At 39.6% G+C, this 25,357-nt stretch overlaps 1 protein-coding gene across 2 annotated transcripts in view; it reads left to right on the forward strand.

Moving 5' to 3' along the window:
• Window positions 1-23,554: 23,554 nt before the first annotated feature.
• The window catches only part of zbtb46 (zinc finger and BTB domain containing 46), an 88,372-nt gene continuing 86,569 nt past the window's right edge, over window positions 23,555-25,357 (forward strand). Inside the window, exon 1 of one of the 2 annotated variants that reach the window (XM_028017267.1) lies at window positions 23,555-23,820. The gene's annotated coding sequence lies outside the window, so the exon portion shown is untranslated. The remainder of the gene's footprint in view (window positions 23,821-25,357) is intronic. The other variant, XM_028017277.1, reaches the window with a different exon arrangement.

A 25,357-nucleotide genomic window follows, 5' to 3' on the forward strand; every position in this document is an offset into this window, starting at 1 on the left:
TAATAAAGAAATGTGGTTTTAGTAAAAAGAATTTTAAATTCAAGGTTGCTGTTTTCAAATGCTACTTTTAATCTCCCTAACGATCCCCTTCGGAACTCATATTCTAATTTAGTGAACATTTATTGAACATAACTGTATATATACGTGCCTACAGTCTGTGTGTGGGTGTGAGTACAAGATGTTCGGTTGTCAGCATACAGTGTGTGTGTATGATTTTAAGTTGGTGGTATCTGATTCGTAAATCACAAAAGTCTTTAAGTTACAGATAAAATAAAGCAAAATGATCTTTATATATATATCTGTATATATATATATAACATCACATCAGAAGGATCTTATTATGTCTTTTCTTACAATTCAATGACTAAGTATAACCAAAAAGATCTGTAAAAAAAAAAGCATTGACCTTAATGGGACAACAATACCAAGACCTTCCAGAAAGAATTTTAGGTTGTTTTTATGCTGTGTGAGTTAACACAAATTAAGTTAGAAACTAATTTTATGACAAAGCTCAGTATTTCCAGAAACACCTTAAATGACAGAGGTATTGTCAGCTTAAAACTCAGTGCCTCCCATTTCGTCTTTCTGGAAAGTTCCTGTAAGTTTTCATGCTTCCCTGTGACACACAGGTGTTTTTTCTGGGTACTCCAGCTTCCGGTAAACTGTTCTAAAAAATATATTTCTGGTTAATTTGTCCTATTTTCAGTAGGTGTGAATGTGTGTTTTTGTTTGTTGGCATTTAAAAAATGTCTATTACATAGACAAGTGAAGATAAACACATGATAATAAACATTAAAAGCACTTTTACATTTTCAGCTTTTAGGTACTGGTGGTCAGGAGACTTGTGATCTTAATTTAAAATGTTTCAAATCAACATGTGTATTTACTTAATAAATAAACAAAAGGTCGGATTAGATTTTTTTAATATGTTATGCTGCAATTTGGCTTCTAAGCAATTTTACTCCTCTTCTAAATGAAACATGACTTTCCTTCAGCTGACAAAGTGAAGCGTATATCTCAGCAAAATATGGGTGATTTTTTTTCTTTGCTCCTGTTTATTTACTTTTGTGTACAGTTTACCTTGAATTTTAATGCAGAAACAACCAGTTGCTTTCTCGGGAGGAGAGACTGTTGCACAGTTAGTGAGTGAATGCAATCACCTCAGCCCCCGTGCATGGAAAACCTTTTACACCGCTGAATTTGTGTGAAATGGGATATAAGTAGGATCAGTTCAGAAGTCTGCCAGTGAATGCATGTCTATGTACATTATTGGCTTGAATTGCATTGGAGTTGTTGCCGATATTTCTATATAACGTAACATGAATATGACTTGCTTATATAAAGTTCTTTTGAGATGAGTCCTTTGAATTGGTGGCATGTCTATAAAATGGTTCTGACCTGAATTCAATTGAAATGAAGTGCGACTGGTTTCCATGTAACACAAATTATAAAAGTGAGTAAGAAGTGAGAACTTCTTACATTTGTTTGCCCTGAAAGCTTTACACAAGAGAAACAGACTCTTTATCATTTAGCTATCAGTTGTTTTCATGTGTGTGCATGTGTGTGGGTGTGTGTGTGTATGTGTGTGAGAGGCTTTAAAGGTGTGGTGTGAGTTGAGCTCTGAGGTCAGTTAGTTCCAACCTCGAGGAGAGTACCGCCACGGCCTTGGAACAGTGTGGGGGCGGTTCACTTCCCCTTTCCCTGCTTCACGGCTTCCTGTGAGTGCTGCAACCGTTAACCACACCCTCCTCCTTTCTGTCCGACACCCCCAACCCCTTATGCCACGACACTAAGCCCTAAAACACTAATAGACAACTCCACCCTCCTACCTCATCAAACAGACACCACCTCCAACAACAGCCCTGTCCATTATACGACCTAACCTCTCGTAGGTCAATCATAAAATAACTCTTAAGGCACTTTTTCTCATGCTAAAGCCACAGCACTGAGATGCACATCTCATTGAAACAAACTGTCCCTGTGTGAATCAACACTGAAAGGGTGTCTGAGAGTTTATTCTCTTCTGCTGTCTGAACAACGATGAAACATCCAACACAGAGCTGAGCCACGATCTGCTCCGATGACTTGTTTTTCTGTGCCGTGCATCACACCTACTATACCAGCGTTCCTACACAGCTCCCATCAGTCATTGTGCTGCTCAAATTCAGATTTCTGAAGGAGATCTCGTGTGTCAGTGTGTGTGAGAGTGGGCGTTTGTAAGCCTGTGGTCTGTGGAGGGACAGTAGATATGTATTGGAGAGTATCTGAGTGTATGTGTTTGTGCAGATCGTGAATCTGAGCACAATGGTAGTGTTTTTTATTTATTTAATTTTTTATATGGGAGGGTTGGGGGGGGTGAGGTCTACTCCTCGAAAAGGGAGGGCTGTTCCTGTGGAAGGGGGAGAGTAGGAGTGGGGTGGAGCGGTTGGAGTGAGTGTATGTGGGGGAGTTAGTGTGGGGGCAGCTAGGCCATCTGGACTGTGAAGAGGCTGAAGAAATAAAGGGAGAGAGTGTGTTTGGGTGCGTGTGCGTGCGTGCGGGTGTGCATGTGTGTGAGAGAGAGGGAGAAGAGAGAGAAAGCACGAAGGAAGGATGAGAAGAGAAATTAAAAGAGGGAGGCAGAGCCAGAACTGAGGTTCTGTGAGAAAAAAGCGAAGGAATGAAGTTTTGAGAACAAACACAAGGAAGGACGCTTTTTATGGATGTTCCATAAGAACATCCATAAGATCCACAGGCTGCTATGAAGATCTCTTCACAGCATCCTGCAAAATGTATTGATTTTACTTTACAGGCACGACGCACTTGTGAGCGTAGGCTAAGAAGAAATGAGCTATAGGTATTTCAGAGCTTTTCACACTCATTCAATAGAGATAATTCATAAAAGTTTTTTATGAATAATCTTAAGTTTGCTCAACAGTTACAGATACGAGAAAAAGTTTAATTAATAAAATAACCTTACTTTCACATTTTTCCTAATCCTAACCTTAACCCTCATTCCTTAAGGTTTCAGAACAAAAATGTGGTTGATAAAATGTTATTACTTATCACACAGACATTCTATAATATGTACAGTATTTAAATAAAATGATTTACTTTTTCAATAGCATTTTTGCACAAGTACCTTTTATGACAAAAAAAATGCATCACATGCATCCACCGAATGCTTCAGAAGGCAGAGCTGTAGATCCCAGTGCTTTGCCTTGAAGCTTTTCACATTTGTGTCATATTACAACCATGAAGTTCAATGTATTTTTTGGAGACTTTAAATGACAGATCAACTAAATGTGGTGGGTGATCGAGAAATTGAATAAAGTGGATACATGTTTTTTCGATGTTTGTTCAAAAATATAAGTGTGACATGATTTTTAACGCTCCACAATGGATCTCATCAGCTTTGTAGCTCTACAGACAAAAATTTGTACCAGCTAATAATTTAATTACGGCTTAATATCTAATACAAACGTTAAACTTGAGATAACAATAAAATGTCTTACACAGTTCACTGGTGGGTTTTTTTGGGTCAATTTGTTCCAGCTTTTTCTTTGTTTTAAACACTTGGTCTGACATTTTTCTGAAACATCATTAACAATTTGCTATGGATTTTATGATGACAAGGTGGCCAAGTCCTGCTGTACCAAGAGATTACCAAACCATGACACTTTCAGCTCTATGCTTCACAGTTACTTCAACCTTGAAGCAGTTGGTATCAATTCTGGTGGCCAAATGTTTTCATCTTAAATAAATTTTTTCAGGACATTTCTCTTCTGGATCTTTCTCTATTTTAATTCTAAAAACGTTTGTCTGACATTGGTGATTTTCTTGTGTTTTCTCTTTACACACTTCTCCTTAAAGTTCCAGTTGCTGCAGTATTTTTCTGAATGTACATATATTCACTTTCATATTAACAGCAGGAAGAGCCCATTGTAGGTTTTCTTATGCCATTTTAGTAAGTTAGTGTGTTTTAGCACCTTGCAGTCTTCTTTCAAGTTGAAGTTACTGTGCACAGAACACCAGACCTACGCATGTTAGTAGATGCTTTGAGCGTCCTGCAGTTGTACGCTATTTTCAGGGGAGAGGAATGACTTATTTAAAATTAAGTTGAGAGCTTTTAAAATCCTCGCCAAACCCATGAGAATCAACAATCCTTTTCCTGGAGGCCTAAGACGGCTCTTTTGATCTCACTACGGTGTTCACTCTCAGATTAGGTGGACGATCAAGTAATGGTAGGAGTCAAAGCTTGGGATGTTGTTTTGAACTTCCTCACAACTTTATCCTGGACCTCCTGCTGTGTTTGTGATACTTATTGATACTAACGTTCTCTGAAAAACCTCGGAGGCCTTCATAGATCACATGCTGACTTTAATTACTCTCTTGATGATTATCAGAGGTAACTGATTGCATTGGCTTTTATTTAGTGGGGGGAAAAAGTATATAAAGCTCATACCAAATGAACCCCAGACCTTTCACATATTTATTTGTAAAAAAAAGAAAATAAATGTTTGTCAGTACATCATCAGAAATCCTTAGCTACAGTGATTTTACGATGTAAAGCACTTTGAACTGCCTTGTTACGATACAAATAAGCTTGGTTGATTGATTATCGGTACCGTAATTAAACTTGTGGTGATGAAAGATCTTCTGTGGAAGTCTGTTTTACAGTGGATCACTAATCCGTGTCTCCAGTCCAGTCTGGTGTGTAGGTTAACACTAAGGCTGTATTCACACCAGGAAGGTCCGTTGGTCTACTTGTTTGGCCCAGGCCAGAAGTGAACTCTAATTTTTTTTATTTTATTTATTATTTTTATTTTCTTTGGTGTGGTTTGCTGTCACATTGTGCTTCTCAATGGTTTGGCTGTTTGGCAGTTTTTCAGATGTTTGTTCCAGATTTGTTGTGCATAAAAGCTGAATGCTGCTTCTCAATGTTTGGTTCTGGTTCTGTGGATGCAGAGCAGATCAAAACCGGAAGACCTGGGAGGTCTGGAGGGTTGATACAACAGAAGATCTTTAACATAGTGTGGAGCTAAGCCGCTAAGTGATTTACAAACTATCAACAGTATCTCAAAGTCTGTTCTCTGAGCTACAGGGAGCCAGTGTAGGGCCATTAGAACTGGGGCGATGTGCTCCATCTTCCTGGTTTTAGTGAGAACGTGAGCAGCAGTGTTCTGGATCAGCTGCAGCTGTCTGATTTTGTAGGCAGACCTGTGTAGAAACTGTTGCAGTAATTAATGTGACTAAAGACATGGATGAGTTTCTCTAGATCTTGCTGAGACATTAGTCCTCTAATCCTAGAAATGTTCTTCAGTTGATGGTAGGCCAACTTTTAACCCCGTGGCAGAGGTTTTTCGGTGTGCAATGCTCCTTATGCATGTGGTTACTCTCATTGTCCAAACTCATCATGCATGACAATTTATCAAGTACTCTGTCTCTCTTCCATTGACAACTGCACTTTTGGTAAAGGAACTAAAGTAAACAGAGAAATGCTAGCAGCTACTTACATACAGGAAACTTCTTTTACTATCGACTGCTAGGTGCAGAATGTGAGCCATTTGAGTCCACTGTCACTACAACCACAAACGGACCAGTGTAGAACGGATGTGGTTTGCATTCAGGAAGTGTGGAACTACAAAAAGTTTATCATGACCCTAAAACATAAAACTTCCCTTTGAAAAATTCATTGTCTGTCAAATTTGCTATTGTGAGTGGGCATGTATTTAACAATGTGAAAAAAGCAGAGTGGCCTGATTTGTGCAGCTGTGTGCAAATGCATCACTGCAAACCTAACAACTAAAAGGAGCCGACACCAGGATCAATATTCACCTGACTGTCACTAGATTTGAAGCAAAACCTCAAAAAAGGTAAAATAATTGCTGACTTTAAATTATATGTTTAACACTGAGCAAAAACTTCATAATGTGAGACACCACCTACCGCCAGGGCCTGACAGCTAACAGGCCCAGAAAAAATAGTGTGCCATTGAAGCAGCTCTCCGTTGGTTGATACAAACAGATACACTAAAAAGGCATTTATATAAATACAAATAATATAGAATTATTGTCAGCCAGCTTGATTTAAATTCCTCCACTGTCTCTTCCTTTTGTTGTTAGTAGGTGCCGAGTCCTTTTCTGTAAGTAACTAAGTAGCTGCTAGCAGTTCCTTGTTTACTTTAGCTCCCAGAGTGATTCTATACAATTTGATCAGATTTATTTTCTAAGTTGTTTACACTTTGGAGCTAAGGTCCAATTGTTGGTGAACCATTTAACACCACAGTTTAGCTGACATCACAATTAGCTTGGTATTTAAATGGCAATGCTTTTTTTCTTTTTGTTATAAGTGCCAATCTAACAAAACTCACAGTAGTCCAACTACAACAGATTTTAAACCATTATGTTTTAAAACAAATACATTTTATTAACTCTAAACCAGGACATTGCAAGTGCTAGGAAAATCCCTCTATCCTTCTGATGTTTCTATGTTTCATGATGTTGAGCAAAGTTTTTGCCCATCTTCCACACACAAGATAGACCTAATATCTATCCTCACTTGTATCCTGTACAGGTGAGGATAGTTGTATCCTCACCTTTCAGAGTTAGGGAATATTTTATTGTAGTGGACACAACCTGAAGCACCTCAAAGCCTTTCTGAATCTAAAACTATAATCTATATGAATACTGACGTGGTGTTTTACATGTTTTTAAATCTGCTGATAGTACATTCATTGTGTATTGACAGAAATATTAGTATTTTAAAATAAATAATGAGTTGTATCAACTGCGTTCTGTACTCTTTTCTTTGTTGAAGAGTTCCTCGTGCATTGACATGTGAACCAACAGCACTCTTACACTTTCTTTTTGTTGGTTAAATGTGCTTTCAGGGTGTCCTGCATCGCTGTTATGCCCATGATACCAACTGCATGATTGCTTAGCTGCCACCAGAGTGAATGTGTCCTAATTTCCTAAGCCAAACCAAATTAAAAACAGAAACTTTTTCAGTGGTGTGGGATAATTTGTGATTGTTGTTGATTAGTTGGTAAATTGCATTGAAATTGTTAAACATTATCTCATTAATTTAGACAATGACAGATTTTTTTTTTAATCAGACCATTATGTTATTTTGAACTGGTCCATTTACTGTTTTTTAACAAAGAGACATCAACATCATGTATTTATAGCTATGATGTACTCTACTGATCTTGAGTGAATGATTCTATAATTTTACTTTAATTCATCAGTTATTTAGACTATCTAGACTATCTCCATCACAACTAGCCTGTTTTAGAATGATTATAGCTTAAAGAAAATGCCATTAAGAGGACAGAGCTATAAGTCTCACATAATTAGATTTTTGCTACAGACAATGCATATGAAATTGACATATCACTGTCAGATATTCCAAATCAGGCTTTTTTTTTCTTCATATCTATTCTGGCCGCTTTAAAACAGGATGTGACTACATGGAGTATAGAAGAACGTACAAACAGCTAAATTTGATGTTACTAAAATACTACTGAAATGCTACTTTCTCAAAGTTAGAAGCCAGTGTTTGTTTTTACTTTTATCTATGCAGAAATTATAAAAAAAAACCACACAGCTTGGGTAATAAATTAAACAATTTAATCATAAAAGAGCTGAATAAAACAGTAATAGAGTCGACAGTCATCTTCAGAAAATCAATTGATAAGAATGAATTAATTGCAATATTTATATTGTTTGGATTGACTGGTTTATGTGCATGTTTGCCACTTGTTAATGGCATATTTAGCTTGTTTGGCCTCAACTACTTAGTTGAAAAGCCAATACAGAGGCTGAACATCGCTGTCAGAAGACAATTGTTTTCCACATTTGGTTATGTTAAAAATGTATTCCCAGTTTCATTTACATGTAGGTTAAGAGGTTATAAAAGAAGATATATGATATCCCAAAAAGATGACACATGTTTAAGATAATTTTATAAATTCAGAGTGGTCAGAGAGCCCAAAGAAGTCAGACCTTAGCCCAAATGGTACTAAAGTCACCATTCAGAAGGTCATCCATAGCAAATGCATTCAACCTTTATACAGAGTGGCCAAATGCAGCTAGGTCAAATTTTGGAGCTGCAACACAAAAAGTTATTGAAAAAAACGCAATTACAATCTGACTTCACCGGAAACATTGATAAGCATCTGTTTTTAAAGGCTTGAAAATACCCACCTTTACAGGAAATTGATAGAAAATCATCTTCTTTGTCTTAAATCATGGTTAACTTTAGCTTATCCACATTCTGTCACAGTTTTGTCTAATCTCAACGCATTACTCATTTGCTTGTTTGTTCATTTTCTGTTTATATCCTTAGGTGTCTGCACAATGCTTATGCTAAAATAGTTTTATTCTGAACCAGGCAGATAACAGTAAATTCGGTGAAAATGTTGGCCGGTTCATATTTCATAATTGCGTACCTTGAAAAATATTTTGCTGGTCCAAGCCTTACAGAGATAACAAATGCATTAAAATTTGTTATATGAAATGTATAACATACAATGCATTTGTGATCAAATTTACAAGTTTAGGTTTACAGTCCTGCTCACCATTATTGGCACACATGAAGTTTAAGTACATATAATGGAATATTTCCTGAAGGAAATTCATCAAGTGAAACAACATTTTACTGCTGATAGCTTGTGCTCGATGCAAAACAGCAAATGATAAAAAAAAAACATTTAAAAAGATAAAAATGATGAGAAAACAAAAAAACCCATAATGTTTACCATGTCAATGGTATTGGCACCCTGTTTCAATGGTGCGTAATGTTATTAAGACGTTTTCCAGGCATGGAATAGTCAAGAACCTCCCTGGACGTGGGGGGAAGAGAAAAATTGATGACAGAAGTCTGGTGTGAATGGTGGAAAAAACTCCACGTCAAACATCTAAAGATCTAAAGACCAACCTGGAGCAGTCTGGTGTGATTGTTTCAACAAGTACCATACACCGCACACTAAACAAAGTGGGGCTTTATGGGGGGAGGTCAAGGAAGACCCCATTGTTAAAGAAAAGACATAAAAAAAATAACGCTTGTTCTTCGCAAAAGAGAACCTGGACAAATCTCAACCCTTCTGGGACAACATTTTATGGACAGACGAAACAAAAGTGGAGCTTTTCGGTAATTGACACAAACTGTATGTTTACAGACGGCGCAATGAAGCCTTTAAAGAAAAGAACATTAAGGATCCATCCTTGATGAAGGATGGATCCTTCATCAAGCATGATGGAGGACCCATAATGCTGTGGGGCTGCTTTGTGGCATCTGGTACTGGAGGCCTCAACCGTATAACAGGCATCATGAAATCAGAAGACTATCAAGCAATTCTAGAGCGAAATGTCTTGCCCAGCGTAAGAAAACTTGGTTTGAGGCGAAGATCCTGGGTCTTCCAGCAAGATAATGACCCAAAGCACAGCTCCAAAAGCACGCAGGCATGTTTGAAAGGGAATACATGGACTCTTTTAAAATGGCTAGCAATGAGTCCTGATCTCAATCCAATTGAAAATCTTTGTAGGGTGCTGAAATCTGCCTTTGGAGAAAGGAACCCTGCAAATGTACAAGAGCTTGAGCATATTGCAAAAGATGTGTGGGAGAAAATGCCACCCGAGAAGTGCAAGAAGCATATAGATGAATATAAGAAACGTTTGGAGGCTGTCATTGCTGAAAAAGGCTGTGCAACCAAGTATTAAGGAGGGATGTCAATATTAGTGCACATGGTGGTTTTCTGTGTTGTCCTTTGAAATTAAAATATTTATGTTGAAATAGTAATTGTCTTTGTTAAATTACTTTGGACCTCAAATTGAAAGATCCTGCTGATATAAGTTTTGAACATTTCCATTTATTTCTCAAGAAATTCACTCAGCTATGCAAAACATGAAGGGGTGCCAATAATGGTGAGCAGGACTGTATTTACAGCTCTCCACTGTTGCTGCTACTCAAACCGTATAAAGTAGACTTTAGCCTGAAAATTGCATCACCTTTTGACACTTCTTCAGGTGAGGTCTTGGAGCTGGAGAAAAAATAAAAACAAGAAAGATGTAAAGCGGTAAGCTTACCTGATCTCTCCTTTCCCTGCTTAAGGCTGACAGCTTAAAGTCAGCGTCTGAATCAATGACTGTTGCATTGAACAGAACAGTTGATTTTTTTTTTTTTAACCAAAAAGTGAAGTGATACATTCTTGGAGGATTTTTATCTAAGGCTACACTGTTAAGATGTGATATTTTCATTCACTTCAATAAGATATTGCTCTAATAATCCCAACGGGAAATTAAATGTTCTTGTAGACAAGTCTCTTCAAAGCACTTTGAACTGCCTTGTTGCTGAAATATGCGGTACAAATAAACTTGATGGATTGCTGTAAGCTAAAAAATATGTAAAGCTCTCCCTACCTTGTTCCACAACATGCTATCATGTTGCTAAGCATTGCTAAGCAGAAGACGGTGGATCTGGTATGATTCTCTCCAGAATTTGTACGATGTGTGATGTTGGAGCAATTGAAATATAGTTATTGGGAACTCATGGATGAACAGCCTTAGGTACCGAAACAAGGCGAGATGTTTTAGATAGCACCAGAAACCTTCTCCTGAGTCACGGTAAGGTCAAAGACGGGCTGTGGAATCCGACATAGCTGATCCACACAGGCCTTCAGGACTATAGGGCTGACATGGTGCGGACCTGCAGCCTCGTTCCTGTTCAGTCTCTCCAGCTGCCTTCTAGAGACTTGACAATTTCTAGAGAAAAAATGGTTTAATCGTCTAACGTTCTTTGATTATGAAATAAGCAATTAGACTAGACAAAATTTACTCTCGAAAAATGCTATGCCAGAGGGCTGAGGTTGTTGCATTTGGTAATTATAACTCATTGGTTTGTCATTAAAGGAGCTGATGTATGATGTTCCATATTCATCCTTCATTTTTGTGCAGCAAGATTTATAAAGCTTCTTGAAAGTTATGCAGGACTGTGAGAATGCATTCTTACAGATTCTCTTTTCCTTTTTTTCATACTTGAATGCTTTAGTTCATCATCAACCCAATCTCATTACTAGATAAAGAAAACCAAAGGAAATACGTTAAGCAGTTTTCAAATGTTGGTTTTATTTTTTAAAAGAAAAAGACTTCAAAACCAACCTGTTCTGATGTGAAAATGTAATTGTCCCCTCAATCTAAAAACACACTCACCAGCAAAAACTGCCACCAAGCACTGATGATATCTGGCAACGACATTTTACACGACTGTAGAGAAATCTTGGTCCATTTTTTATGCACTTGCTTCTACAAACAAACAAGAGGCATCAATAATCACCTTGATCAATGACTTCTTAACAGATATTTAATAGTTTTTGAGGACAAATTGTTATGTGTCTAAACAGGTGGCCCCACATCACAAGGGACCTTATGCTCACCTTTGTTTTTCAATGTTGTTCAAAATGTCTTCTAGCAGTTTGTAGCAGAGAATGTGATTTCTTCTTCCATCATCTGTTGGCTGGTTCTGTTCTGGGGACTACTCTAGAACCCCAGAAGATGATGATGCAAAGAAGGATTATTCACATAGTGAAGGCCATAACTGGCAACTCTCAACATCCTCTTCAACATATATATTGTCTTCAGTCAGAGGCTTCTTTAGAACAGCTGCAAGACTGACGGCTAAAAGAGATCCTTTCTGGCCATAAGTATCAGCATAATTAATGACTCTTTAAAAAAAAAATGTGTAAAGTAAATTCAAATACTTATTTTTCCTTAGGGATTACTAAACTACTTTTGACACTAATTAAATTAAATGAGTTTATGCTATTTTTCACATTGGGCTAGGCTGATTTAGATAGCTTTTTGCTCCTAATAAATTAAATCCTTGTATAACTGTGTATTCTAATACAGCACTTAGGATAATATTAGTTTCCACATAATCTGACAAGACAAAGAACATCAAAAGCTTAAATAGTGTGACTTTTCAATTATTTCCGTTCTAATAGAGATGTGCGTAAGGACTTCTCGGTGGAAAGGTAATGTTATTTTGGAAAGTAGAGATGTGTAAGCAATGCTCTAATGTCAAACAAACAGATGCACACAAAGGGCAGGTAAAGCAGGTTCCTGATCTTCATTATTATATAAAGGAAAATATTTTTTATGCATTTACTTTGAAGAAATACAAAGAATACAGTATGAATTTGTTTTAGATAGAAATATTTAAAGACTAAATGTACTTAATTACCATTTCCCTAAACTTCTGCATTCTACAAATGTCCCAGTTCACACTGAGAGAAAATATGTGTTTAGGTGTGAGAGGTGTCTTCACTACCACCCTTCCCCCGATCTTTTTGCCACATCGATATCTCCTCCATCCTTTTTCAAAACTCCCACAAGACTTCACCCTTCCCCTGGCCTGATCTCCTCAGGTTCTGCTTGTTCAGGGGTCAACGTGGGTCAGGAGCTCATGACTCCCTCATACAAGCTCGTTCCTCTTTTTTGCTGACCTCACGCCTTCATTCATGTTTCTCTTTTCCCCTTCATCTCTTTCTCTTCAGTTTAAACACTCAAAATTTCTTGCCTCATTATTTCACAGACTTTCCCCCTACTTTCTCTCTTCCAGTGCTTGAACTGCTCCGCTGGCTTAAGCTGCTCTTGGTTGGCATATTGATTGGGGTTTCTATTTGCCTCCACTAACATCCCATACACTCCCTCCAGTCTTTTTTTGTTCCCCAGTGTACTGTAATGCTCAAACCTCTTTGATTCATGTGTTTGCATCTGTCTGTCTGCTGCTTTCCTAAATGTCTCCATTTGCTGTGAGCTTTACCTCCGTGCAGCGCTCAGTTTCTTTCCAGCTCTCGGGCTGCAACACAGAAAAACACATGCACGCACACACACAACACATGCACGCACACATGAAACACAGATATTGTATTATACACACTGACAGGTTGATGTGAGAAATTGATATGTAAAAAATAAGACCGCAGTCTGACTGCAGTCTTGTACACTCCTGTCTGGTCTGCTCATCCTTTTCCATTGCTGTGTGTTTGTACTTTGCACGAATCACATAGACCCACAAGTTTCTGTGACATGAAAGTCTTACAGTGTCTTGCAAAACTATTTGAACTTTTATACATTTTGCAACTTTATTTCCACGTCCAGTGGACCCCGCCTATTTGCGCTTCAGTATTTGTGGATTTGCTTACTTGGGGATTTTTCAGTGGAACGTAACTCCTAATTATTTATAGAAGCTTTGCCTATTCAGGTTTTTTTTTTGTAGAGAATATATAAAATATTCAAAAGAAAATCCAGCTTGGGAAGCTGAGATACCTCGGTGCAATGCCACTTGACACAATATTGGCTATATTTGCAAAAATATCTGCCTGTTTATGGTCACTCTTCTAGAAGTTCACCTCCATTACCAATTCAAGTATTTTTCCTGGTTCTATCAGATTTTCTTTTCTTATTACCCTAAATTTTCCTCCATCTATATTCCTGTAAACTCTGACCAGTTTGCCTTTCCCTGCTGAAAAAATCAGCATCCCCACAGAATATTGCTGCCACCACCATGTTTCACAGTAGGGATGTTGCGTTCAGGATATGATGGAAAATTAGTCCTCTGCCACACAAAGCACTGTACAACAGGCTAAAAATTTCAATTTTGGTCTGATCTGGCCAGGGCACTTTACTCGATGTTTGCTGTGTAGGCTTTTCTTACACATTGACTTTATTCCTGCCACTCTCCCACTAATGCTGGATTTGTTGCTTCTTGGATCAGCAGTCTCTTTCAAAACCCAGTGATCTCCTGTCTCTTGTTAGGTTTGTTCGGAACATACTCACGTAGTGCTCCACAACATGTTCAAATCTTAGACTGTTGTATCCTACCCTCTGCAACTTTCTCTCCAATATGCCATCTTGCTGTTGTAGCGTTTTTCTTTAGGCACTGTTTATAAGCCATTAACTGCACTGGATTTTATTAAGAATATTCAATTAAACGTGACTAAATACATATGAATGCCACATGATTCAGAATTTCCATTATTTTGAGGAGGGACTGCATGGGTTGGATACTTAGGGGAATTTACATTCAAACGGGTGGATACGCATTACACACTACACATGCACATGTTCACAGATCAAATCCAAACACAGCCCATGGGAGTGGTTGTACTTTACTCCCGCATAGCCGAAGGGAGAGGAGAGATGTGGTACGAAGGGAAAAAAAATTAGAAACTAAATTAGAAGAGCTGGTCAGGCGAGGAGGAGAGAGAGAGGAGTTGGAGGGAAAGAGAGGAAGAGGAGGACCAAGACAAACAGAGCCAGTGACCTGAGGAGGGAATGCCTGAGAACGTAAGGAGCGTGCATCAACAAAAAGGCTGCTGAGAGGGCAGAAATGCAAGGTACAAGAGTGAAAGCAGCTCAGAGTGGAAAAGAGTGGGAGAGCAACTCTTTCCCTGTCAAACAAGTTTGTTGCTGTGGGGTGCCTTTGTCCAGCTGTTGCCCTTTGACCCCTTTGTTATCTGAGCAAGTGTGTAGTCTTGAAGCAGCTTTACCCCCCACTACATGTGACTGTCATTCCCGTCAAACCGCAGAGACAGTCACAGTTGTAGGATTTTTTTTTTTTTTAATTCTCAAACCGCTCCTTGATCTCTTGACTGGAGCATCCCACGTCTTCCCAGTCAGCCTCTGCTTATCGAAGAGGGTATATGTCTTGTGGGCTGAAGAAGAATACTTAGCATACAGTCCTGATATAACTCTGCCTCTTCTTATTCTTCTTTGCCAGTTTTGGATCGGATTGTCACCCCTGGAAACACGCAAACTGCACTGGTGATTTCCTTGATTAGTATCCCCCAGAAATACCCTTTAGCTGTAAAGAAACTTAGACTAGAATAACTTGAATACTTACACATCGCAGCCTCCTACAACCGTGACCTCCGCCCTCATCTTCTTCTAACTTCCCCATTCTTCCTCTCTCCTGCTCCCTGCAGTTTCTTCTCCCTGTTCTGCCTCTTTCATTGCCTCATCTCTCTTTCTCTCGTTGGTGTAAGTAAGCAGCTTAAACACCTACAGGGTGTGACATCGGGGCCCCACGCGCCTCCAAACGCAGTCAGAGCAGGCGGAAGGAAGGCAGCGCTGAAAAGGAGAGCATTTCATTCGTCTATTCTCTGTTCCCTGCTTTGCCTGGCACCGACGGTGCGAGCACGGTTAAGGCAAAGCCAAGGCTGTCCCCTCACATTAGCTGGGGCTGAGCCCGACAAGCCGTCACCCCCTCCACCACCACCAACCCCCCTGCAACACTGTCCTCCACTGCTCATCTTGACACCCCTCCTGTTTTTCCTCTCTCTCTCTCTCTTTCTCTCTCCCTCATCCTCCTTCCACCTCCTCTCCTCAGCTCAGCTTAGCTCTGCCATGGGCACCGGTCCCCAATCTCCAAGGTGATTATGACAAAAACGAACGACCCCCATGAGACGGGGCCAGCAGAGATAAGAAAGAAGAGGATGGCAGAGGGAGCGAACGAGGAGGAGGAGGAAGGGATTGGAGATGGATGATGTAACAAAGAATGTTGGCTTTGTGTTATGATTTGGGTTGAGTATTTCAGGAACAGCAGTTTTCACCAAAGCGTGTCAGTATCCATCGACAGTATCAGTGTGGTACAAAAGAACTAAGTATATTGAGAAATGTGCCGCAGGTTTCTGTTTTTTCAAAAAAAGAAAATATCATAATTCAGAATGTGCATATTAAAAATGGCTTTAATTTAAATACAATTCAATTCAACAATTCAATGAATTGATTCAGCCTGATAGATAGATAGATAGATAGATAGATAGATAGATAGATAGATAGATAGATAGATAGATAGATAGATAGATAGATAGATAGATAGATAGATAGATAGATAGATAGATAGATAGGATGAAGAAAGGAAAGGGAAGATAAAGATAATCATAATGCCTTAGAGAAATGCATAAAAGAATGACTAAAACAATAGAAGGATGGAAAGATACATGAAATCCTTGACTGATGAAAACATATTATAAGGACTGATAGAAAAATATGGAATAAATACATAAAGAAGAGAATAGAAGACAGAGAATGAAGGACGACACGACAGATGTACGGATGAAGAAATGGATGGAACATGGAATGAAGTCCAAGGGATGGAAAGATGTATGGCCATGAAAAAAATAAGGGAAACTAGGAAGGAAAAATGAAGAGAGGTGAACCATGGTAGGAAGGGAGCTTGGATAGATAGCTACAAAGACAGACAGTTGTTGTAGTGTGGAATGGGGGTCGTGACCATACAAGGTCAGCAGGGTCAAATCAAGCAGTGGGACAAAGCTGAAGAAGGCCATTAAAGGGGCACGCAGTCCTGATGGAGGAGACAGTGAAAGGGGGATGCTGCTGTTAACCCCTTCCCCTGCCTCCCATGTAAAATGAGAGGAAGCAGAGCAAAAGGAAACGTAGTGGAGGAGAAAAGACGAGAGGTCATATTATTGTAGCATAGCAACCCAGGTTTCAGTGTGGGTTGAGGCAAGCAACAATATATATAATATTGCTGAGAGGTTAGACAGCTTAGAAGGACCTTTCAAGATGAATGTGGAAAGAGAGGTATACTTCCTGAGCTTGAAGAGGGGGAGGGAAGGTAGGAGAAGATGGGGAGCGTGGGGGGTGAGTGGTGGAAAAAAATAGCCCAAACCTCCTGTCTTCATGCACTCCCCCTTCTTTTCTTTTCCCTTTTCTCTTCTTCTCTGATACTATGTTAGTTTGCCTATCTGGATCTCTTCCTCCCTCCTTCTCCCTCCGCTCTGTGCATCATTAAAACAAGCAGAGTAGTGTTCAGAGCGTGGGGCTGAACTGAGACGGTGACCTCCACAATAAGAAGATGTTCTTGCTTCGGGGAAGAGAAGGTCGTTTTGTACTCCTCCTCCTCCTCTCTCTCTCTCTGTTTCTCTATCTCTCTCTGTCTCTCAGTTTTTTCTCCTCCTGCTACTTCCAGTGGAGTAAATGAGATTTGGAGGGGATAGAAGAGTGCAGGAAGGGATCAAGAGGGTAGACATGCAGACGGAGAGAGATGGCAAGATGCAGATGGAGAGAGGGCAGCTTAATGTAGAATTCATAAAACAGAAAAGCTGAATATGATAAACAGCAAAGATCTGAATTCCCCTGAAGTAAAGAGAAACGGAGGGTTAGACTGAGGCAGCCAGGAGGTAAATCTACCAAAATAACTCTTCCTATTTTACTTTCTCTGCCCTGAACTATCTTAAAGATTCTTCTTTGGTATCCGCATATACCAATGGATGCACAGAGGTCAGCAAGAAGTAATTCCTATCAAAGAACACCTCTGCAGCCATGTCCAGAGGCTCCTCTATATCGTATATAAATATATAAAGTAGATGTAAAGACCTGCAGGTCTGGGGAGGACACAAAGTCCTGTGGGTGACACAAGGACAAGCAGTAGTGTGAACAGCTCCAGTCGCCCCCCTCCACCTTCCCTTTCTGCACGTTGCCTTCACTCAGGAACAGAATGTGTGGGCAGCGAGCACAAACACATTCTCTGTATCCTCCAGATGATTATACAGCCCTTAAATCCAATAACCTCCATTCATTCTGCTTTTCCCGGTGTCATTCTTCAATGCACCTTCATTCATTTCCACTGTCTTGGTGAAATTATATTATTCTCCTCCCTTTCCTCACACTCTTGTGCCCTTCCTTTCCTAGCTCCTACTTCGAGTGAACTTTGTTCCAGGACCCTTTATTTGGTCTCCTTCTCCTCGAGGGAGGGCTCTTTATAAAAAGCCTTGTCGTTCTTCAATACTGATTTGAGTATCACTGAGCTGCACCTTCACACATGTTGATGCCTCTCACCTTGTGCCAAATGCTCCTTTGTGAAGCCTTCCCCCATCCTCCGCCTGCACCTGGTAGAGATAGTGTTCATCCAGCCGGAGGCTTCTCTGTCTATAAAAGCAGGCCTGGGATGGCACAAGCCGCACACAGCTGTTCTCCTTGCTAAATTGATAGTGGAGGGTTGTGGATGGGGCTTTGAAAATACCCTATTTTATGTTTTATGACACTTGTACATTTCTTGTTTAATTCAGTCTTTAAAAGTGCTCTGTTTTTGTGCGGCAAGACAAAGTTTCTTAAAAGTTTGTTAATGATCCTCCCACTGTTGTGGAGTTTTCACTAAAACAGCGATTAAAAAAAAAAAATTATGTTCTGTTCATTATACTTCTTTCAGCCTTGTTTCATTATTTAAAATTCAAATTTAAGCAAACACAGCAAATACAAGAGAATTCTTAAAAAAGACAACAATCCAGTCTGACTCCATCACCCCTCTCCCTCAAAGCAAACGCAATTCAGCCACAGCTGCAACTGAAGTTTTAGTGAGAAATAAAACAAAGTTTTATATGCTGATGATTTTCTGAAATGAGCATATGGTTGAATGTTTACATATTAGCTCCAAAAACATTCAGACACCCACTCAAATTATTCACCCAGCAAAATTTCCAAAATGTCTGTCAACTTACCAAGAGACTTTTAGCTTCCTGTCCGTGAACATGACTGACTGCAGCTGGTGACTCCTCGATGCCAGCATGCAAGAAAAATATTTGACAGCACTCACTGGATTGACCAACGTAATGTGGACTTACAACATTTTTGAGCCATTCTTTAACAAATGAACATTTCAATATCAGAAGCTAACCAAGTGCTTGATGACTTAGCAGCCACTTTTTTTGGAAAAGTGTTTTAATAGTCAGAAAAACTGAGGAACCTCCTTCGCAAAGGACTAGGATTAACATATATTTATGGCAGCCTATAGACAAAACACACATTTTGCAGATAGACCAACCATTTTGGTCTTGAGTGACCAAAGTAACTTCCTTCACAACTTGACTAATGTATTTCATAATATATTATTATTACATATGGCTGTATGTAAATTTGACCTGTTTGTCTTGGAAAGTACCATAAACTGACATTTGATGGGAACTAGTGCTACAAAATGTACTAAATGCCAATCTGAAGTCACTATTTTGGATTTTACATTTCAAATGTAACTTTATGACCTTTAGTTATATCAGGCCAAATGCAAAGCTCTTTTTTAATTAAGTTTGTTTTATGTGAAACACATAAAGGTGCTAAAAATGTATTCTGCTATTTTATGACAGCTAATAGGCCAGCAATAACTTAAAACTAAAATACATGAAATAAAAACTAAGTTATTGAATAATGTTAATTTGTAAGTATTTCTGCAATAATTGAACCTAATGAGAATTATTATGCACATAAATGTTGTTAAAGCGCTGTTTTTTGTCAGTAGTACTATCCCTTGTTGTGAGCACTTCCTTGGACAATTATTAAATGTAACATCACTCAAACCACTTTACACTGGAGACACATTCACCCAGATGTCCTCTCAAACACACACACACAAACCCCTACACAGAATGCAGAACCAGAGGTAACTTTTAGCTAAGTGCCTTGCCTAAGGGCATATCGCTACGTAGTAAAGGAGGAAGCCAGAATCAAACCAGCACCTTTCTAAGTGAAATACAATTACTCACTATCCCCCCAAAAAGTAAGTTTACGCATCTCAAAAAGCAGGGGGAAATGGGAAACAGCTTTAGGTTAACAAGTGTAAATCACATAATTGTTTCTGCTCCAGAGAATTGTTGGTAAATGTCGAACCAGAATTGTACAGTAGGTCCACACCACACCCACATGTTGCTCCTGAGTTTAAACACCACACACACGCAGGGCAAAAGCACTCTAATACAAAAATCCAGTTTTTTTCCCCCCTCACCCTGGTACTCAGTGTGGATTTCTACAATGAGGGTTCCTGGGGGAAAATACATGTGTAAGTGGTCTAATGTTGCCTAAATCCATCCTTGAGCTGGCAGAACGGGAGAGCGCGACAGTCAGGGAGGAGTGGCATGGAGGAGGAGGCACTAGGGTCGTGCTTTTCGTGTCAGGCGGATTGGAAAGCCCTGTTGGCACAAGGGACCACAGCTTTGAGTAAAGCAGCTTGTTTCAGGAAGGGATTGTGTTTGCAGACCCTGCTTGGAAGTGGGCTTGTGTGTGCATGAGTGAGAGAGGGGCATTGCAGCCCGGCAGCCGTAATCCACATGGCCTGACACTCTCTGTTATCTGCCCCTCGGCTGCCAACAACCCGGCCTAATAGAGGCAGAGCTCAACCCCCTGCTGTGTTAGGCTACACATCACTGTCTCCCCCCCCACACACACACAGTAAACACCCACATGCAGCAGAGACACACATAGTACATGTTCTAAAATGCCACCCGGTTTCTTCCCCATAAATGTTTCCCACTTCCTCAAACCTCCAACGATTCCTGGTTACAGCACATATATTCTTATTTCCCAAGAAACAAGCTTGTCCACAGTTCCTCATTACTGAACCCATTAACACACCAAGTTCACTGTATGCACTGACTCTGAGACACAAACAAACTCTTATAGCTATAGCTGTTATAACTCCGCTTTAGCCTTCAGAAGTAAATTAAAAGTTTGCACAGTCTGGAAAAACTATTAGTTATGAGCTGTGATGAATTATGTGATCTCAACTCACATAATTGAGTTGAGATCAATTATGTGAGTTGATCTCAGTGTTACTAGTGTTTAATGTTACTAAACACTAGCAACATTAAATTTGTTCAATTGGTTAATGTGGCAATTTATACCACAACTTTTACACAGCCTAATTTAAACATTTTTAACTAATTTATATGTGGCTGGTACAACAATTTTTCAATTCCTTCGTAAATATTTTGACGTGAAACTGTGTCTGAATTTTGATTTTTATACTAAGATTTCACAATTGTTTTTTTCTTTGAACTGTTTTCAAGGTTGCTACAATTTTCTTGTCAGTTCTTGCCAGGTATATATATATATATACTAGTAACCTTAAGTTGGTTCAATTGACTGTGTACATGGACTGTTGCTGAAGTTATGACTGAGCATCAGAATGGGGAAGAGAGAAGATTTATGTGACTTTAAATAGGACATGGTTGTTGGTGTCAACATAAACAGGTCTGATTCTTTCCAAAGCTTCTTATCTACTGGAGTTATCACACAAAACATTCACTCAGCTTTACAGAGAATGCTCTAAAAAAGAGAAAATATACAATAACCGGCCGTCGTGTAGATGAATGTGTTGTCAATGTCAGACATCAGAGGACAATGAGGAGACTGGTTCAAGATTATAGAAATGCAACAATAACTCCAGTAGCCACTCATCATAAGCAGGTTTTCCAGAATACTTTCTCTGAATACACAACACATTGAATGTTAAAGGAGATTGGCCTCAACAGCAAATAGGTATGACATTTCAGATGGCACCCTGTGTTTAAGAGATCCACAATTAGTTGTAACAATATACATTATTTGAGAAATATTTATTTTAGATGTAAAAACAATACAGTATTGTCACATGGATGGCGCCATGTTTTTTACGCTGTAATGCATTCTGGGTAAATGAGGTATGCTTAGTCCGATTGCCCTAGTTCTGTCCAGTCAAAACAGCAATGAATAACTTCATTAAATTGATGGGAAAGTAGAAATCACAAGCAGTAATGAAGATGAGGAGGAAAAAAGGAGGAAGAGGACAGAGTTGGGCGAAGAAGCTGATGTTTTGCTGCTGCTGCCACATTCAGCTTCGTGAATGACTCGTACCTCTGGTTGGACCTTTTAGCTGGTAAGTAGTTCTGTAGCTCTTCGGTCCAGTGCGGTCTTCAGTCTGGTGTCGGGACCGCTTCACATTCACTAGCACAGGCAGCGGGATTTGGCGCCTTGAGGATAAAAACTGTCGCCAGGGCTTGTGAAGGCCCTCATCAGTTTTGCTTGTACAAATGACCGAGTCTTCGGGAGAGAAATGTTGAGAGAAAATGTAGATCCTGTGGAAGTTGTGTTCGGCTCTTTCCCATTGCGCTCTTCTTTTTTTTTTTCATGTGGGAAAACTTCCCTTTTTTATGTTTTATTCTTAAATTACAACCAACAGTGACACAGTGTGGCATTATCTAAATTCACACCAGTGAAAAGCAATATAATAAAAACAATTCAGGTAAAGTTAACCTTCCTGTGTTTGCACTGTAGATTCCAGTAAAAAATGGACCAAAACCCATCATCAACCCAAAACGCATTTCTTTCATGCGTTCAAAAAATGAAAGTATGAAAAAGATGGAGACCTTCAAGATATACATTTTTTGAAGTAATGGTGAGTTTTCGCAAACAGCAGTTTTCTTTAGTTAATAGTAAAATTAAAATATTTAGACCAATATGTTAAACTAATCGTAAATCCCTTTAATAGCTAGAATTAGCACTACAAACTTAGCTTTACAAAAGCACACAAGGAAAAGAAAAATGTTGTCTGGCTCACTGAGTCTCAATTTCAACTGCGACATTTAAAAAGTAGGGTAAGAATTAAGCAACATCAAAGTGGTTAATTCCACTGATAGAGGGTCCATTCGGCCTTCTATCAGTGGTTCAGGCATGTGGTGGGGATGTAATGCTGTGGGACATAGTTTCTTGGCACTTTTTGGACCTCTTAGCAGCAACTGTATCGTTAAAATGCCACAGCCTCAATAAGAATTATTACTGACCTTGTCCTTGTCTTTATGACCACAGTGTACCCCTTTTCTGATGACTACTTCCAGCAGGATAATGCATGGTGTCACATTGCTCAAATCATCTCTAACTAGTTTCTGGAACATGACAGTAAATTCACTATATTCCATATGGGATGTGGTGAAACAGGAGATTTTCTTCACAGACAGATGAAGAATTAAGGCAGTTCAGAATATGACCTAGCACTATCAATGTGTGCAACCAAGAAAGAAAGTGATTATAGAGTGTACATGTGAAAGAAGTGCTGTAGTTAAGTGAAAGAGTTTGATCTGTTTACCTCCACCAGTAGAAATGTGATCATTTAGGTTCGTGTTGACTCTAACTATCGAACAATAACAACAGGAAGTGTAAAAGTCACACAGGATTCACTTACGTATGTGCCAACCCCCCCAAACACAGACACATACCTTGAAAAAAAAATCCTTCTCTCGTTCAAAGGAAAGGGTCAGGCCAAAGTGGAATTACCCCAGAACTTCTGGCAAAGATTTTTTAAAAATGGCTTGTGTGTTGCACATCACATGGCCTAAGAGGTGTTTTCCAGCCACTGTCATTGTAAGAGTAAGACTTTTTTCCTATTGAAAGTGTTTTCCAATTACTGCCACAAGAGGGGGCAAGTTACAGTACAGAACTGGTCATTAAGGAGTCCTATGGCAACAGATGCAGAAATTGGAAAAGCCATTCAAGATTCAGTTTCTATTATTATTATTATTATTATTATTATTATTATTATTATTGCTGTTGTGTCATATTCTGGTCTGATATGAGAGCTTCTTATCTGAGATGAAATGATATATCCCAGTCTACGCATGGTGTGTGGGTTTACGTTGTCTCATTTCCTGACTCTAAGAGAAAGTGTGTGTGTGGGGGGGTGAGATCGAGAGAGACAGAGGGAAAAAGGAAGAGAGAGATAGATATGCACAGAGGAGGAGAGAGAGAAGGAGGAGGGAGAGGAGGGGGAGGCTCCTGATACCAAGACACGGAAAAGCAGGGGAGGGAAAGAGAGAAAGAACAAGGGGCTGGTGGAGGAAGAGGAGAGGGGAGTTGGAGAAATCGGGGAATAACACTTAACAAAAAGCGCACAGAGAAGAGGAGGGACGGCACCCGGCGCGTTGGACATCCCCAGCTTTCTTCCCTCAGGCTGTCAGAGCAGATTGGACTCCGAAGGACCGACACGGCGGCCACCCCAGACCCCATGGGGTAACAGGTATGTCTGACTTCCTACCTATAGCCACCACCAGGAGCCACGCTGCCCATCAACGGGGCATCATCGGGAGTAGAGATTTCATCTAGACACCGTGAGGTTCCCCCCCCTCCCTGTCATGTCAACAATTAGTTTTCTGCCTCACGGAGCCGCCGCGTCTACAGCTGATATAGTTGCTGCTGCCGCTGCTCACAGGTTGGAGACATGACACAATACAACTCTTGGCCACTGTGGCTACTCTTACAAAGGCCTATTTGGATTTTTTAAAATTTAACATTGCCATTAGAATCATGTTAATGAAGAGCTTGAGTGAATATTTCGACAGTAACGCAGACGGATTATCGAGCAGGCGGCAGTCTTAAAGTACGCCTACCTGTTCCATACGTGACAGCCAGCTGCCTTACTGCGCGTGTTGATATTTTGAAGAAGCTGTCCAAGCTTTTTGCCTGGATTATTTCAGATTATTGATCGCAGACTACTTCATGTCACACGTTTAGTAAGCTGATTTAAGATAACAAACTGTTTTAAATTAAATTTCTATTTGAATTTGAAAATGTGAGTTATAAATCCTCAATAATCTTTTTGAGACACGTTTATGTTTACTGTCGTAGAGAGCTGGATGTGTTTGATAGAACCAGTGAGGCGATCGTTGCAAACTTTTGCTTTCCACATTTGCTGAGAAAGGGGTTGGGAGACAAACTTGAAGTGCACACATGATCGTGATCGTACCAGAAGAAAACGGGGGATGCGCTATAGACGCCTAGAGGGGATTCAGAATGAAAGCGCTTTGCGTCTGAAAGACAGAGGGGGGGTTGAACCCTCCTCCCTTTTCACCGCGATTAACCCCAGAAAGGGGGATTTCTCCAGCTGGGTTTTTTTTTCTTCTGTTTTGCTGCGTCAACGACAAACCCCTTAGACTTATCAGACAAGACACAAAGATGAAGGGAGGCTTTTTTATTTTGAATATATAGAGCTGTCGCGCGATTTATTTTTAATCATTTGTAGAAGGTAGAAGTATTTGACTAGGCTCATCATCTGATCCTAGATGAGAGTTGGATAGCACCCGCGTCAAGTGTTTTTTTTTTTTTGTTGTTGTTGTTTTCTGAAAGCGTCTCCTGCCAACATCTGTCCTATCTAACCGGTCAGTTCCGTCTTCCTCCATTTTCTACCATGTGACAGTGGGGGAACAACCCCACTTCGTTTGAAAAGCTGTGCATATGGACGTCAGAGCGCCTGGCTGTCATGCACTGACTTAACCACAGTCAGGTGGATGCTCACCAAAATGTATAAGGAGGCGACAGATTAATAGCAGCAGGGCTGCCAAGTTTTGAGCGGAGCTGGGAGTAACTATGAAAAAGTTTTCTGTAAGCAATATCTTTTTATTTGCTTGACATATGGATGAAATCAATCAAACTCATTATATAGTTTGCCCAAGATGGGGTTGTTGTATATACATTTGTTGGCCTGTTTTGCATAAATTGGTATTTAATCATTATTAAATACCCTGCCTTAAAAGCAAGCTTTCACACACACACACACA

This window comes from Xiphophorus couchianus, chromosome 1 (genome assembly GCF_001444195.1).
Source record: "Xiphophorus couchianus chromosome 1, X_couchianus-1.0, whole genome shotgun sequence".
NCBI classification, from domain to species: domain Eukaryota; kingdom Metazoa; phylum Chordata; class Actinopteri; order Cyprinodontiformes; family Poeciliidae; genus Xiphophorus; species Xiphophorus couchianus.